We start from the raw sequence: 16,943 nt of genomic DNA, 5'->3' as shown, positions 1-16,943 counted from the left end.
GAGCGCGAGGGGATTGAAATCCTCTCAGGCTCCCTGAAGTTTTTGTTCACAGCCAGAGCTGTGAACAAAGAAACATTGGAATGTTAGAGCTCCGGGCTTATACCAGCCATTATAAGCCCGGAGCACTCCATTGTTTTTAATGGAGCTTCCTACGTTACAATGTTCTAATCTCCATTAAACCCCGGCATGCAGTTAAGTGGAATGTTTGAAGTTTTGGTTGCACTGGTTTGCTATAATGATTCAGTGACAAGTAGTCTGCCAAGAATTCACTTGCCGTGTGGGATTTTGATGTTGTTGTTTGACTGTTTTCTTGATTCAAGGTGCCTCTATTATGTCACTCCTTAAAGAGTGCTGGCTGTATTGTCATCACAGGATGATGAACAGTCAGCAAGGCCAGCTAGGGAAGTGCTGTTGTCTAAACTGCCAACATAAGAAGATGAATCTTCAACCTCAGTATGAAATAAACACTCAGCACTGGCAACATGTGAAAAAAATATCAGTAATGTCAACAATGGCAGAACTATCACCAGCACATGAGAAGCAGCTGCAATGGAAGCAGATGGTATTTCAGGGATGCAATAAGAATGTGAGCATATGCCTTCACTGCGACACAGAGCAGCATCAGACAACCCTTTTGTTCTCTTGCCCTCATTAGAACCTGTGGGAGGGTCTTCGGTACTGAGTGAACAAATCCAATACTGATCTTTGTTTTGGATCTTTGGGTTTTGTAGTAGGGAAAATACATTTTTCTGTGTCCCTTTGTATGCAGCTAAACTCAGCAATTAATCTGCTAAAGAGTCAAACATACAGAAAAATGATTAGGGCATGGCATGGCACACTTCACATAACAGTGATCAATTATTGGACAACGGACAGTGAGAAAACATTGGACCATGCAGAGCAGGAGGGAGGGGGCAGGTGCATGGACTAGGACAACAGAGGACAGGGAGGCAGTGGGTAGGGGCAGCAAGCTAACTGTGCAGGGCAGGCGGAAGGGCAGGGGCAGAACAATGGCCACACATGGCTAGACGTGGTAGAAGGGATATAGACTTGGGCAAGGAGGAGGGGGTTAGGGGCTGCAAGTTTGGATGGGGGCAGCACAATGGACAATGCCAGGCAAGACCCTGCATTGGCTTCCTTGCCATGCATTGCAATGGACATCTTACTTTACATTACAAAAACCCTAGAAATTCACGGAAAAAACAAAGGTTAAAGTATAGTTAGGAATTGTAAGAATATCTAACTTTACATTCACAAAACCTCACAAATTCACTGAGAAAAAACAGAGGTTGTTAAAGGGATATTACAGTTGGGTGCAATGTCACGGAAAACATACCATTTGGAACTAACAAAACCACTGAAATTCACTCTAAAGCAGAGGTCTTCAATCTGTGGGGCGCGACCCCCAAGGGGACCATGCAGTCCTGGAAAGGGGGCCGCGGATTAACTAGCTTCACTTGTCTCTGCAATCCAAAACATCTGCTTTCCTTTTGGAAAAAGACAGCCGTCCTGGGATGGCTAATTTAGATCCTTATCAGCTGCTTGCCTGAATGAAATGCAAATGTGCCTTATCAGTTAATCTGCAAGTGTAAAGGATGCTTGGGAGCGGTTCTTGCTTTAATTGATCAAATCACTCCAAGCTTTGTGATGACAAAGATTTGGTCTTTTGAGTGGAAGTGCAAAGAGTTAACAACTGGGCAGGAAAGTGCTTGTTTTTAATTTTAACTGCATTTACACAGTCCTTAGTACCCCTAAAGAGGTGTTGAAGGGACAGATATGTCAAATAAATTACATTACATACACTCTGTTATTATTAAAATCTACATTTTGGAAACACCATTCTATCATAAAACTACTTGCACGTTTTGCAGCATTCTATCTTACAGTGTTTGTAATGCAAGTATAAAATAATGACTTACATATTCACAGTGCTTTCTGTCAAAGGCTGTGACCTTGTAGCACTAAAAATACACATCAGTATTCTCAACTGCACCAATCAAGATTTAATTCTGTGGCCCGTTGGTTACACACAGACCTCTGCAGTGCATTAACTAATAGAGGTTTCATAATATACTACAGTGCATTTTCCACTGGGCAACAACTTTTTAAATGTATTTTTCATTTACGCTGCACATTATTTCATGTAGCTACCTGATGGTGAAAGACCTAAAAAACATACAGAAAATTTTGGGGCTTATTTTAAGAGGCTTGCATCGCAAGTGCATCACTTTTTTTTACGCTCCGGTGGTGCAAGCATCTCAACCATACCTATGAGGAGGTGCAAAGTCCCCCTGCATGGCTTTGCATGAGCTCATAGATATGGGGTAAGACATAGCAGTGTATGTCACTGTGTTGCCTTAATCTGTGTCAAGGAGCTGTTCCATGGGCTTTGCGTGGGGTTCCTACACAACACCCATAGATTTTGATCATATATTTACAAAATCATGTAAACCTGGGGCAGCTCCAAAAACATACGCCTCCCCAGTGGAGGCGTAATGAGGAGAAATTTTACCATTTCTACTCGCTTTTAGGTCGAGCCAGGGCGCTGCTCTGCAAGGCATGCTGTATTGTGGTACAGACTTGAAGCTCCGCCCACTCTCGCTCATATTTTTATTGGCTTGTGTGATTGTCCTTTAGAAACTGTGGCTTTTCGATGGTCAAGAGGCTTAGTAGTCCCTCCTTGGTACCGCCTTGTCCCAATTTGTAACCTCCCACCCCCTGTTACATGTGTCGTTACTCAATAGGCTTTAATTACATCCTCCCTGCACTATTTTGCTAAATGTTTTTCTGCCCTGCTGTTGCAAGAAGGATAAGCTCTCTCGCAACACTTTTTTTTTTTTAATTTTTAAATGGCGGCCCTTCCCTTTCTTTAGACAGCGCTGGCTCGAGTAAAGAACGGGGATGGCCTACATTATTGTGAAAGCGGTCATGGGGCGCTTTGCAAAAAAAGCATTTCTTTGTCAACTTGACAAACAAATGCTTTTTTATGTGCACCCATTGAAAAAAGGGAGCTGCAGAAAGGAAAGAAAAAAAGTAAATCTTCACTGCAACTCTTCCACGACTCAGCAGGGGAGCCCATACTATAATATCTTCACTGCACTACGGAAACTCGTCCCATAATGCTTTGCGATGCCCTTCATTCAAAATAATTTTTTGCCCATAACTCAGCCTGTAGTGGTCCTAGTATGATGGTAGAACCACAAAATCATTTTGGATAGCATGCTTTTCCTTTTTAGGTTATCATCTGGGTCCTCACCTTAAGTTGGGGGGGCTAAAATAATCACCTTTCCCACTGTCAGATGAATTTTAATTCTACTCTTCCGTTGTTGGGGCTAATGCTCTACAGATGGGTAGATGTGTTTAAGGTAACTTTTTCTTTCCTTACAAGGAGCTCCAAAGTGGAGCAGCTATGTGTCATGGGGCACGTTTTTTTTTCTTTAAAGCATTTGTTTGTCAACTTGATAAACAGATGTCTTTTTTGAGAAAGAACCCCATACAGCGCTTTCCCCTTAATGGTGACCGTGCTCCTTTCTTGAGAGTTTAAGCTATTGGCATTATCATTTACACTGCCAATAGCTCAAATTCTCGTAAATGCGAGACCTATTGCATTGCAAGTGCTTGTTTCCTCTTTCCATGTGCGCTGCATTCTACAGCTCACATAAAAAGAGAAAAAACACATTTCAGGATTGTTTTTGTGACGGAAGGTCCCTCTTCCTGTACAAACACAATCCGGCCTATGTTGGTGTTAGGCAGCAATTTGTGCACCAATGCAACGGACATGGACAGGAAGGCACCATATTTCATAAATATGGTGCATTCCTGCACATTCACATTGGCATAGGGCAGAGCAGCAAGAAGACTTGCGGTGGCTGCCTTAAGCTAATTCCTCATAAATGAGGCCCTTTGTTTTTAGCTACACCTTTGACTACACCCCCAAGCTCACTAGCCTTTTGTTTGCTAAACACTGTTTAATAGTATTATCCCACCGTAACAATTATTTGCTGTGGTAATTGGGGCGTGTATGGTTGATAGTTGTTGATGATGAGGAGTACCAGGTTCTAGAATTTTTTGTCAGAAAGGGGTCCTTACGCCTAAAAAAGGTTAACAAGGGTGTCTTGGAATTAAAAAGTTTTAAGATCTCTGCCGTAAAGTAACTTACTTGCACCCTCACCATGCACTGTTTTTGCCCTTAAGAGAGACACAGTCAGAGATAGCTAGAGAGAGGGAGAGAGATATTTTTTAAAGTCAGAGGTGAGAAAAAAGAGAGTGAGAGATAATTTAATCAGAAGGGCTATTGGAAGGTAGGGGCCTTTGAACTGTCCACATACCTTATTCCTTAAAACATCTCTAGCTGTTTTCTTGCTCTGGCATGCTGGAGAGTGAGGAAGGAGGCCCAGCCATAGGGAGGTGGGGCAGGAAGCTTGAATGTCACTTACTGCTGGGGAGAGAATGAGAACCACAAGCATCAACCAACATTTTTAAGAGCCTCATTAGAAATTCAGGTATTGCTCCATTAAAGTATTAGCAATGTGTAGAAAGAAATGGAGTCAGCACCCATCAAATCACATACATTATTTCTCAATTAGTTTAAACACAAGTTGTACTTGACGACTTCAAAGAAACATGTCTATTACAAGTTGTTCTTTTAAAAAAATACTTGTCGTTTTTATTGAAAGGTAGACGAAATCATTTGAATCCAATTTTCATAAAATCCATTACACAATTTAGCCAACGCGTTTCGTCCCCGTGGAGACTTCTTCAGGGTTCTAGGTATTAATGATCTGTCATATCTAGGAATCCAATAGTATACTTATTTCTACAAACAACTTCTTTTAATATTTCTCAACGTCTGTTTCGGCTTGGAGATATCGATCTCTCGAGAATAAAATCTTGTTCCAATAGTAGTTAGGCGCACGAACAGGTAACTTGTTAATAATCTTAAAAAGATGATGATTCGAATGACATCATCAATAAATGGCAGGGTGGCCAGCAAAACTCATCGACGCTCGTGTAAAAAAGAAAAGTGCAAACTTTGCACTTTTCACCAACAACAACGTGTTTCAGACGTATTTATTTATTTGTATTAATTTGTATTTATTTATTTTTCTTTGGGTGGATAATTTTGGTTTACCCACACAACAATTATTTTTATATGGGGTACACATTCACATAGGTAAGACTGGAATCGAGGCTGGGTCATATAAATGGACATTGGTCCTTGATTGTTATGCCATTTATTGGAATATGGTTTTCTGCAGTTAGGATCTGTTACTGAAGCTTTTACCATTTGGACATTCGTCCCATATTAAGAGGTGATCATGCTATTTGCTATATTATATAATTCTAGAACTCCTCACTATGTCCCATTTGGGACTTCAGCATCCATGTTAACATTTCCTGGAGTTCTTTATGAGTCCTCCTATTAACTGTATAATAGTGAAGATATCACAATAGAGCTACTTAAAACCAGTACCTCCTTTCACATGTCTTTTCCTTTATTTGTAACACATATTATTTTCACTTTCATGTGACTTAGCACTTTAGCCTTACAAAGTGTACCATTAATGACACTGATTATTCCTATGTATATGTAAGCTGTACATATGAGGATGTTACGCACTGATAATTAATTTGTAATTTTGAAATTATTCAACTCTAATGCATATCGTGCCATAAAATAGAATGATGTCAGCGATTTCAGTGGTACCATTAGCATAATGGGAAATAGGCAATCGAATGTGGAGAGAGACGTATTCCTGCATTTTACATATTAATTTTGTACGCATTTGCCATAGATTCTGTGTGTTATAAAACATGTTTTCGAAGTTTTACAGATTATTCCTTGCAGGATACATTATGTAGATCGTATTTGTGTTAGAGACATATTTATCAAGCAGAAACGATCATAACCTCATTTACATCATTATTTTCATGTTTTTTCAATGGTTTTTAGTTAATTTTGCATATTATCAATCATGTGTACGATTCTTAAAATTTGCGTACTTGTATTGTGTATTACAGCACTGTGAACATTAACGATAAATTTTGCTTGCCCGCGTAACTTTCTATTTCCATGAATATGTATGCTGTAGGACGGGCAGCTCAGATCGTATCCCGGCAAGTTTCGAATAGAATTAATTATATTTAATTCCTTAATTTTCTCATTTTTTTAATATGTCCCCACCGCATTTTAAAGAATGCCAATTATTTATAATGAAATTGGAAATGTACCTTTTTGCATCGTTATGTATCCATGCACGTATATGCATAGTAACTCTTTCATGTCCATTATGACGTATAATGGTTAAAAATGTCTGCTTGGTAACACTTTGGCAACTTGACAAAGGCCGTCTTACGGCTGAAACACGTTGTTGTTGATGAGCAATTATAAAACACCTATATCACCAGGACAGTGTGCCGCTTCATTCCTGTGGGTTTGAACTTTCTTCATATATTGTGGTTACTGCTACCACGTCAGGCACCGGCAACTTGGGCAGGCGTGCGGCATTCAGCGGACACTTCTTTGGGGATATATATATATATATATCTATATATTCCATAGAACACACACACCATACAGCAACGTGAACAGGCCACACCGACGTGCTTCCAACTTTCTTTAATTCAAGATGACACAGCATTACGCGTTTCGACTGGTAACAGTCTTGATCATATGCTTCCAATCAGAGGTGGGTTCGTTAGCTTTTTAAACCGTAACTAAAACAGTGAAGAAGGACTATGTCCATGTATTTCATTTAAAGAGGCAGTCCATTTCCAGGAATTGCACGTTTATTTCTAGTGGAGAGGTGTGGCTCACTGGTTAGAGGCGGCAGACCCGTAAGCAGAGAATCGGCCAGGGACCAGGGTTCAATTCCCGACGCGGCAGGGTCGTGGACCGGGGTCAAAACGGACTCGATAATTCTCGCCTCGGTACCTACTCTAACCAGGAACACACTCGGCAACTCTGGGCATTAAGCTTCCTCATCTCCACAACGGCCCCCCACGGATGCCTGGTTTCACCTTGGAGATACCCAGAAAGGGACCATCTCACAGGGATAGCCAGGACGGGTTCCCCAGCAGTCTATAGCGCCGGGACACTTCCGAGTAGCAGTGCGCTGAATAAATTAAAATAACATAACATAACATTTCATGCAGTAATGGTAAGTACTCTTTTAATCAAAATTAATCCTTTCACAATGGAAGTGTTTTTTACTCCGTTTATGTTTCCATCACTGCATTCTCTATGTTCACCGTCGTTCTCTACAACTCCATTACCCACAATGCCTGTTAATTGTCATTCAAACTTGATTCCTTCACTGCTGTCTTTGGCTGGATTTTACAACTCGTTTTCCCCGGGTACCCAATGCTTTACATGCCTTCATTGGGAATAGTTCCGTATTGTGGCTGCATTCAATGTTCACAGAAAAAACAAGGACATCCTGCTACCACCACGTTTTTAGATATCAGTCACTTGCCTTCAGAAACGATATACAACAGCAGCACGAAGTGCACAGGGAAATCCTTGCCGAAATAAACGTGCAATGCCTGGAAATGGACTGCCTCTTTAAATGAAATACATGGACATAGTGCTTCTTCACTGTTTTAGTTACGGTTTAAAAAGCTAAGGAACCCACCTCTGATTAGAAGCATATGATTAAGACTGTTACCAGTCGAAACGCGTAATGCTGTGTCATCTTGAGTTAAAGAAAGTTGGAAGGACGTCGGTGTGGCCTGTTCACGTTGCTGTATGGTGTGTGTGTTCTATGGAATATTATAGGTGTCTGACACACCTGAAGCAGGCCCCGACCCGAAAGGCTGAGGCAACCCCTTTTGTCAGAACTGCTTTTGGAGAATATATATATATATATATATATATATATATATATATATATATATATATGTCACTGTTGCTCTGTAGCTTCTGCTTCATGTTTAATTTCAGTTGTTTTCTAGATTTTCTAGGTTTTCAGGTTTGACCTTCTATAGATGAAGACATGGACTGGCGAGCTTGAGTTATTTGCCAGCAAAGGACTACTGAAGAGCTGAAGTGTCCTTGAATGTAGCAGGACCTGGAGATAAATCCCAGCCATTAAAGAACTTTCCAAACACAGTCAGTGAATTTCGCAAATTAAACAGCCTTCCTATGACTATCTCCTTCGAAGAAGCCACAATTGGTGAAGATTCAATCAAGCATCAAGCTAGTTGGCATAAATCCTGTCATGGAAAATTCAACAAGTACAAGTTGGTAAGAGCTAAAAAAAAAAAAAGAGAGACTTAGGAGAAGTAGAATCATTCAACAAGGTTGCAGAAGGAAAGCATCAAATGAATAACCTGTCACAGACATTGAGGATCTACATCTTCTGCACAGCAAGTAAGGGTGACCATCGTGAGTTGATGATACTTGATGATGATAAGAATATCAGACACATGGCCACTGACCTACAAGATACTTTTGTTGTAGCGAGAACCGCTGCTGAAGATGTTATAGCAATAGATGGTGTGTACCACCTGAATTGCCTCACTTCATTCTGGAACCAACATTGATCTCTCATGAGAAAAAGAAAAACAGCTGTTGGAGGCCAGATGGAAGAAAAAAAGATAGAAAAAGGCACAGCCCTTGATTGAACTTAGCAACTTCATAGAAAACTCGGTAGAAGAAGATGTTTCTTGCTTCAAGCCGTCTGAGTTGCGTCACAAATATACAGATCGCCTTGTGGCACTTGGAGTTCAGTGGGAGGTGAACAAAGTTTGCCTCAAGGAAAAAGTTCTTGGCTACTTTCCACAGAGCCAAGTGTAGAATGATGGAAAGCCTGTACCTTCTCCATCACCTGTTGTGCTTATTTTTGACTAAGGCATGTAGCGAATGCTAAAACATGCTTTTACAGATCATGAAAGAGATGCAGTCATATTGGCAAAAGCTGCCAATATCATTTGAGAAGACATCTTGCCATCTGATGGATTTCACTTTGATGCCACCTTCCCACCAAACTGTCAAAATAACTTAGTACCAATCACATTGAAAATGCTTCTTTCAATGTTCTTGAATGGGTCTGGAAAACAACAGTCAAGACGTGCATGAATCCCAGGAGACTCTTACTATCTTCCAAAACAATTGCGTTCAACTGCAAGACAACAAAATCTGTGACATAATCTCGCCATTCTTTGTCATTTGAACCGTCACCTCTATTGTACAAAGAGCTAAATGTGCACACCCTGACAAAGTCAAGAAAACTGATAACTCAACTGCACTGTTTGGAAATTAGCATCAGTTAGCAACTGCTGTTTCATCAACCCACAAAGTAGAAGAGACGAGGGATAGTGTTGTAAATTGCAACTTCGATGTGATTAAGCATTTACTAAAGACATGAATTCTCCTGCCTTACACATGTCTCTTTTGTTATGTTGACTGAAGTCTGGACTCCATTTTGTATTGTCAGGTCTCCACGTGTGCAACACGAGGAGAGTCTTATCTTTGTGTTAGTTGCTCTTGTAATCTGCCTAGTAACAGTCTATAAATAGTTCCTTTGTCCGTCTGGCGCATGCCCAGGCTTGACCACATCTGTTATCAGTTAGTCCTTGCTTGACCATGTTTTTGCGGGCTTAAGGAGTATGTCAGCTCCGCCCACATATTGATCTTGTATTGAAAATGTCCATAAAAGGTAACATTCTTCGTCTCATGTCGTATCCTCCCACTTATGAGCCCCTCTGTTGTGTATAAAAGGGGACCGTGTATGCAAGTTCTTTGTGCTACTCTATGCAATACTGAAGGGTATTGTATGGATTGTAGGACCACCCTTAAGGGTTAATAAACTCTGTCTTTGTACTTTGCAGTTTCCGTGCCAACTTCCTTATAGATTCCTTTACAGGAGAGCGAACCCTTGTGTCCTGCGGGCCTAGCTGGGGCCTGTAATCATCAATTGGCGCCCGTCACGTGGGGCTCATCGGCGACTCGGATGCTCGAAGGATTGGTCGCGACGAAGGTGAGGAATTTGGCCGGGGATGTGATCACTGCCAGAGGCATTTTTAGTCCTGGCATCCCAAGGTTTTTCTTCCTTCCCTTCCGACCTGACCATCTGGGTGGCGCCGGTCCTCGACTGAGACCTCTTCTGTCGGTCCTGCCGTTTGGGCGAATTTCGGAGCTTGGCAGTTGGAATCTGGACTCTTGATTGGTAAGAACCGTTGTACGGTACTTGCTCCGAGTTTTTGAAGCCTGGGTTGGCTATTTGAGTTTGATTTGTGATGACCGGTCATATCTTGTATTGATTATTGTGAGAATATATGCGTTGCAACACATATAGGCAGGTAATGTGGAGATATTTCTCCGGAACTGTGTAACTTTGAACAGCACAACGTTTAAGTGCCATTTTTTTTGATAATACTGCATATTCTGCATTATTTTTGAGCATGCCTGCTTTTAGCGCACTCCGTAAGTGGTGCTGCTGCTTTGGAAACCGGTTAAACCTCGAGGAATCCGCTCCAGCTCCCCCAGAGGGGACTCCTAATAGGGATATGTATGTGAAGCATGGTCTTTCCTCCATAATGTACAGCACAGTATGGAGGAAATATACCAAAAAGGATCCTGAGTTACGGTGGCCGTTGTATGGATCGTTTGATATACGTAAGATTGAGTATGTGGAACAGTGTATGTGTAAACGGCGTGCTCGTCAAGACATGTTTGAATGTGTCAATATGCTGTTCGTCAGCCACTCTATCCTGTCCTTAATAATCATGACGATGATTTTTATTTATTAGATCGTTCTCCGCCTCCTTATGTTGGCGCGTCTGCCCCGAGGCCACAAGATTCTGGATCGGGTTCGAGTAAGGTAGACACGCGATCCATGTTATCGGCTGAGCGAATGGGTGAGCTTCGACAGTTCTCCTATCGTGCATGTAAGGGCAAGTTATCCCTTGCTGAGTTGTTGGATTCTTGGGAGTCGTGGCAGGATAGAGAAAGGTTGTATTTCTTGGGACAGTTTTCTGATGAAGTGATTGCTGCCTTTCGGAAATATTCCAGTGTCTTTGAACCTGACGATGTGGTATTAGATGCTAAAACATTGCGTAATGGTGTTTTCTCTCCCTCTAAGGCGCCTGAGGCGGTTCGACGACTGTTTGCGTTGCGGGATGCGGCGGCAGATCTTAAAGAGAAAGCGCGCCAACAACTTGAGGGGGAAAAGCGGTCGGATTCGCATACCGGAGGCGGCCATTCATCCACCTCTCAATCAGATAAGAGTGATCTAGTGCATGCTAAACCAATGCGCGAGGCGGCGCCTCTGTATGTTCCTCCTAAAGGAGCGGGGACTAGCTCGGATACTACCTCCGCCGATGCTAAGGGATATTTTGTGTATAATTGGGTTTATACTCCCTGGCACAGGGCTGACGTCATGGCATTAAAGAATGCGTTGCCTGATCCCCGCAAGAATCCAGCGGCCTTTTACGAAGAAGTCGAGGGGGCCTTGAATTCTTGTATTATGACCTTAGCGGATATAGATTTGTTCTTTGGGCTTATCCTACCACCAGATATGTGGCGATCTGTGCGGAAGGTGGATGATGCTGCCACTTTTAAGGCTCGATGGTCTGAACTTGAGGATGAGGATAGGGAGAGAAAGCCCGCGCAGAAACCACCTCAGATTATCTTAGATCTCCCCGCTGCTATTCTGACTAAGTTGAAGACAATCATTCCCCCTAAAAAGATTGACTGGAATATGCTAGCCTCGTGCAAGCAGAAAGCCGATGAATCAGTTGCAGATTTCTTTACGCGCTTTGAGGAGACGTTTCATGATTTTAGTGGTCAGTCCCTTACGGATGATACGGGGCGGCACCTTTTTGCTGATAAATATGTGGCGAATTTATTACCGGCGATTGCAGCTCGCCTAAAAGCGAGTGAAAGTTCTTGGTCCACTGCGACCCCGACAGCCCTCCTGACTATAGCTCAGTACTATGAGCGCCAGGAGCAGGAAGCGAAGGGGCAGGAGGAGAAGAAATCGAAGGACTTAAAAACAAAGGTGATGTTAGCACAAGTATATGGTCCGCCACGACGGGGTGTAAATAGAGGTAGGGGAGGATTTTATGGTCCTCCCTCGGGCCGATCTGATCTGAATAGGAATCAATGTGCGTATTGTAAGCAATCGGGACACTGGGCCAGAGATTGCCCAGCGTTGCATGCTTCGCGTCAGGGACACAGTCAGGGACACAATCAGGGTGGCCCGAGAGGTAGAGGGGGTTTCTCGAATTTTAGAGGGAATTCTAATGATCACGCTCGTTTTGACCCTGCCGGGCAGCAACGAGATAGGTCTAATGTTTTCGATCGACAAAATCAGTATCAAGTGTCGGGGATTGACCGTTCTGGGTACCATGATTCTCAGCATGCATAGGAATGCGTTGGATGGGGGTTAGAATCAGTTGAGGTGCCAGTTGATCAGAAGGGTCCTTACGTATCAGCTGAGGTTTTGGGCTCTACTGATCAGTTCCTAGTGGATACAGGAGCGACTCGTAGTGCGCTGTCTAAACAATTGGTTCCGAGGGCTCCCCCATCTGGCTTAATGGTTACATCGGTAGGGTTTGATGGTACACTCTCCCGAAGCCCTCTTTCGCAGCCCCTCACATTTCAGGTTGATTATTTTTCTGCACCCTGTCCGTTTTTGCTTGCCCCGAACACGCCGGACAATATTATGGGCCTTGATATGCTGAAGCACTTCAGAGCTACGATCCGCTGTTCCCCTGCTGGAGTGCGGGTGATATTGAATGACAATTACCCCCTGTCTGAACGGATGTGTGTGGTTACAGAAGATGCTGTGCTAGCTACCCTCCCTTGCGCCCTATGGGCCACCTCGGATACTGATGTGGGACAGATGGTGATTCCGCCTGTTCACATTAGTGTCCAGGAGGGGGCAGTGTTACCACGCCTTCCACAGTATCGTATTTCGCAGGAGGGGGAAGAGGCTCTTATACAGATTGTGCAGGATTTGATTAAAGTGGGAGTAGTGGAAGAAGTTCCCTATAATGTTTGTAATAGCCCGATTCTACCCATTCTGAAAAAGGATACGGATGCCAAAGTCTATCGGTTTATCATTGATTTGAGAGAAGTAAACAAGATCGTGATACCTCAGTACCCAGTGGTTTCAGATATCACGACGTTGCTTACTTTGGTCCCGCCTATGGCGACCACGTTTTCAGTTATTGATTTGAAAAATGCCTTCTTTTCAATTCCCATTCATCCCGATAGTCGATACCTTTTTGGTTTCACTCTAAATAATAGGTCTTACCGATTTTGTAGAATCCCTCAGTGCTATACGGAAAGCCCTAGCATCTACAGTCAAGCTTTGAAAAGACAATTGGACTCCTTTGTTCTGCCCGAGGGTGTCGCCCTCATTCAATATGTCGATGACATCTTGCTGGTGGCCGACACTCCGGAGTTGTGTGAAACGAGTACGTTGTCTTTGCTTTCCTTTTTGGCATCCCACAATCACAAAGTCTCTCGGAAAAAGTTGCAATTCTGTAGACCAAAGGTGACTTATCTGGGTCACCTTTTGTCTAAGGAGGGACGTGCACTCACACCAGATTGTGTCCAAGTGATTCTGGACACACCGACGCCGTCCACGCAGAAGGACGTGCGCGCATTTTTGGGTCTTGTTTCTTTTTGTAGGCAGTGGATATTAGGGTTTTCGCACATAGCCAAGCCATTGTTAGCCCTTTTAACAAAAGATACACCTATCCCGCTTCCTTGGACGAATGAGTGTGACACTGCCTTTCAGAAACTGCGACAGGCCCTCTGTTCAGCACCAGTGTTAGGGACTCCTGATTATACCAAGCCTTTTTCGCTGTATGTGCATGAGAAAGATGGATGTGCATTATCGGTTTTAGTGCAGATGCACGGCGACAAGCAGCGCCCTTGTGCATATTTTTCGGCTGTACTTGATCCTGTTGCCCGAGCATTGCCTGGTTGTTTTCGCTCGGTTGCGGCAACAGCTGTGTCAATACGCCAGAGCGAGGGAATTGTGTTATCTCATAAGCTGTTGGTATTAGTCCCCCATGCTGTTGATGCCCTGCTTAATCAGACAAAGACGCAGCATTTGACCAGTGCCCGTTTAACGGGATATGAGCTGACGCTTTTGGCTCCTCATATTACGTTGAAGAGGTGCGTGACGTTAAATCCTGCCACATTGTTGCCATACCCCGAGACTCGGTCTGAGGCACGAGAAGCACATGATTGTATCCTTGTGACCGAGGAACAAACAAAGGGTCGTATTGATCTCCAGGATACGCCCTTTTCAGATGTAGATGGAGAACTGTGGGTGGATGGGTCATGCCTGAAGCTACCAGATGGTACGACTTCAGCAGCGTATGCGATTACCACATTGCAAACAATAGTGGAGACAGCGCGCATACCACAGAAATCAGCTCAAGCAGCGGAACTGATAGCATTAACACGAGCATGTGAGCTCAGTACAGGATTGTGTGTGAATGTTTATACAGATAGCCGCTATGCCTTCGGAGTAGCGCACGATTTCGGCCTGCTCTGGAAGGAAAGAGGGTTCTTAACGTCGCATGGCGTACAAATAATGCATGGGGAGTTAGTTCATAATCTTTTAACTGCATTGACGTATCCGAAGAAAATTGCCATCGTTAAATGTAGCGCCCATAGGAAAGTAGTCGATAAAGTTGGAGAAGGGAATGCGTTAGCAGACCGGGTGGCGCGGGAGACTGCGATGCAGCCTGATGCTACTGCCATGTATGTAGTGAAGTCGCAAGTAGAAAGATGGCATGATGCGAAGGAAGATGTGCGAGAAATACAGAGGACCGCTTCTGACAAAGAACGGGAGAATTGGTCCAGTGAGGGAGAATTGGATGAGGAGGGCTGCTGGAGAAATAAGCAGATGGATAGATGGAAATTACCCACGGCTTTTGTACAACCTATGGTTCAGATGGCACATGGGCTAGCACATGTTGGAGCTTCCGCAATTGTAAAATTGCTTACCCAAGTTTGGGAGCATCCAGAGATTGCTAGCACGGCAAAGAGGGTGGTGCAGACCTGTATGATTTGCCTGAGGTACAACCCAGGAAAGGGTACTCGGACCCCAGCAGGAGGGTTTTTAACACCTACTGCACCCTTTGAGGTTTTGCAGATGGATTACATCCAGCTTGAGCGTTGTAACAATTTGAAGTATGTTCTAGTAGTGGTGTGTGCCTTTAGCAAATGGGTTGAGGCATACCCTACGAAGGACAATACTGCAATGACTACCGCTAAGATGCTGTTGAAGGAGTTCTTCCCTCGATATGGCGTTTGTAGACTTCTGTGGAGTGATAACGGACCCCACTTTATAGCGGATGTTATAAAGTATGTTTTGAAGGGTCTAGGCATCACCCAGAAGTTCCACGCAGTATTCCACCCTCAATCTGCAGGGCTAGTTGAGAAATATAATGGTACACTGAAGCTCAAGATCGCTAAAATTCAAGCTTCAACGTCTTTGACTTGGCCAGATGCTTTACCGCTGGCATTGTTGTCAATTAGGTCGGTACCGCACTCTCGAATCGGTCTTACACCGTATGAGATTGTCTTTGGACGTCCAATGAATATTTGGGGTCCACCAAAACCTAAGGCTGTGTATGATGTACCTTGTGTAATGATGAATGATTATCTGGCACAGTTAACGGATAACTTGGTTTCCATTCATCAACAGGTCCGGGAGGCGCTCCCTGATCGGTCCACCGGCGAAGGACATAGTCTCCGGCCTGGAGACTATGTCATGCTGAAAATCTTTGACAGGACGAACAGCCTGGAGCCGAGATGGGTTGGCCCTGAGCAAGTCTTACTGGCAACGAGGACGGCTGTGCGAGTTTCCAACAGAAGGAATTGGATCCATTCCCTGCACTGCCGCAAAGTACCGCCCGGATTGGTGGAGCCCGCTGTATTGACCGATCAACGAGAGATTCTGACCACAGAGAAAGGCCGTGCTGTGGAATCGAACAACGCTGAGGAGCTCTTTCCGGACCACGCGACTCCTGGAGGAAGGCGATATCATCTGAGGCCAAGAAAGTGAATCCTTCAGTATCGGGACATGTTGTCAGAACGGCCCTTGGGTTAGTGAAACGGAGAGCCAATGAGGCAAGGGGGGGGGATCAGCCCTGCATTAGTGTAGCGACACCCGTCTTGGCCCGTTGGTGAAGAAATCGACCGCTGCCCAAGGGGAAGAGTTCTGACAAACCTTTTAGTTTCAGGAAGATATTGATTCTCTATTCTGGCATGGAGAAAAAGAAGATTCTTTGTGCAACAGGTTTTATGCTCACAGTAGCTATTGTTGGGATAACCACATGGTTTGTGGAGGATGTGACTCCTGCTCGAGAGTTGCTTGTGTTGACCACTCCAGTGCCTGCGGAGCACTATTTCTATACCCTTCCGTATCAAGAATTGAAGCATCGTCAGTCCTATTTGAATAACACTTTCATCCAGATGTTACATCATACCCATGTTGCCACCAATGCTACGAACTGTTGGATATGTGGTATGATGCCAGCACATCAGAAGAAAGGAGGAACGCCATTCATACCTCTTCCTTTCTCTCATAATGGCTCTTGTAGAGCATGGTACACTTTGCTTTTTGCCACTCGGAAACCCACAGTGGGACGATTACTCTTCAGACTCAATAAAGAATGTCATCAGGATAAAGATGGATATCCGCAAGCGAATGGGACAATTTGGGAATGGGAAGAGTATCGACCAGACAATGAATCGATTCCATATGTTTTCACGAACACCAGAGACACTGTGGGAAAAGACAAATTTGTGATTCAAGTGGCACAAGCTCAAGCGGACCTGTGTGTCCAAAGTGTGGGTTATATTCCTGTTGGTGTTAGCGATTGTATTACCATATTAAACATCGATGGGTTGAATAACAGTACCTTCTTAGCATCCCATAATACGTACTTTGTATGTGGAAATAAAGGTT

At 43.7% G+C, this 16,943-nt stretch overlaps 1 long non-coding RNA gene across 1 annotated transcript in view; it reads right to left on the bottom strand.

The window, feature by feature from the left end:
• The window catches only part of LOC146868177 (uncharacterized), a 108,626-nt gene that overhangs the window by 76,530 nt on the left and 15,153 nt on the right, over positions 1 to 16,943 (bottom strand). The window contains exon 2 of the long non-coding RNA XR_014962480.1: positions 4,329 to 4,438. This is a non-coding gene — a long non-coding RNA (uncharacterized LOC146868177). The remainder of the gene's footprint in view (positions 1 to 4,328; positions 4,439 to 16,943) is intronic.

Source organism: Triturus cristatus, chromosome 1_2 (genome assembly GCF_964204655.1).
Source record: "Triturus cristatus chromosome 1_2, aTriCri1.1, whole genome shotgun sequence".
In the NCBI taxonomy this organism is placed as follows: domain Eukaryota; kingdom Metazoa; phylum Chordata; class Amphibia; order Caudata; family Salamandridae; genus Triturus; species Triturus cristatus.
This window is presented reverse-complemented; position numbering and strand designations above follow the sequence as displayed.